This window comes from Kryptolebias marmoratus, linkage group LG11 (genome assembly GCF_001649575.2).
Source record: "Kryptolebias marmoratus isolate JLee-2015 linkage group LG11, ASM164957v2, whole genome shotgun sequence".
Lineage (NCBI taxonomy): Eukaryota > Metazoa > Chordata > Actinopteri > Cyprinodontiformes > Rivulidae > Kryptolebias > Kryptolebias marmoratus.
In genome coordinates, this window is record NC_051440.1 from 4,351,350 (window position 1) to 4,352,370 (window position 1,021).

A 1,021-nucleotide genomic window follows, 5' to 3' on the forward strand; every position below is an offset into this window, starting at 1 on the left:
CAGGCGTGGACGTGGGCCAAGCAGGCGTGGACGTGGGCCAAGCAGGCGTGGACGTGGACCAGGCAGGCGTAGACGTGGACCAGGCAGGCGTAGACGTGGACCAGGCAGGCATAGACGTGGACCAGGCAGGCATAGACGTGGACCAGGCAGGTGTGGACATGAACCAGGCAGGCGTGAACCGGATAGAGCGAGGCGTCGACCCTCGGCGTGGCTGAGCAGAGCGAGGCGTCGACCCTCGGCGTGGTTGGGCAGGGCGAGGCGAAGGCGTCGTCCGGGACCCTTCGTGAGGCAGGCGAGGCGAAGGCATCGTCCGAGACCCTTCGTGAGGCAGGTGGGGCGAGGGCGTCGTCCGGGACCTTTCCTGCGACAGGCGAGGCGAAGACGTTGTCCGGGACCCTTCGTACGGCAGGACAGCAGCGGTAGCTGCGGCGACGGCAGATAGACCCGCCCGTGGAATGTCTGCAGCAGCTGCCACTGAGGTACAGGCAGATGGGATGTCGTGGTTGCCAACCCCCACAGAAACGAAGGATGATGGCACATCGTGGTCGCCGACCCCCACGGAGACGAAGGCTGGTGGGGCATTGTGGTCGCCGACCCCCACGGAGACGAAGGCTGGTGGGGCATCGTAGTCGCCGACCCCCGCGGAGACAAAGGCTGGTTGGGCATCGTGGTCGCCGACCCCCACGGAGACGAAGGCTGGTGGGGCATTGTGGTCGCCGACCCCCACTGAGACGAAGGCTGGTGGGGCATCGTGGTCGCCGACCCCCACTGAGACGAAGGCCAGTGGGGCATTGTGGTCGCCAACCCCCACTGAGACGAAGGCCAGTGGGGCATCGTGGTCGCCGACCCCCACTGAGACGAAGGCAGGTGGAGCTGTGGCGGCAGCATCGGGCTGATCCGCCGATGGTTCTGTGGCGGCGGCGTCGGGCTGACCCGCCGATGGTTCTGTGGCGGCGGCGTCGGACTGACCCGCCCGTAGAGCTGTGGCGACGGCGTCCGACTGACCCACCGATGGTTCCGT

The 1,021-nt window shown here is 67.7% G+C and overlaps 1 protein-coding gene across 1 annotated transcript in view; it reads left to right on the forward strand.

Moving 5' to 3' along the window:
- Window positions 1-1,021, forward strand: part of LOC108244221 (carboxypeptidase A2-like) — an 11,896-nt gene that overhangs the window by 6,000 nt on the left and 4,875 nt on the right. The gene's annotated exons all lie outside the window — the stretch shown is intronic.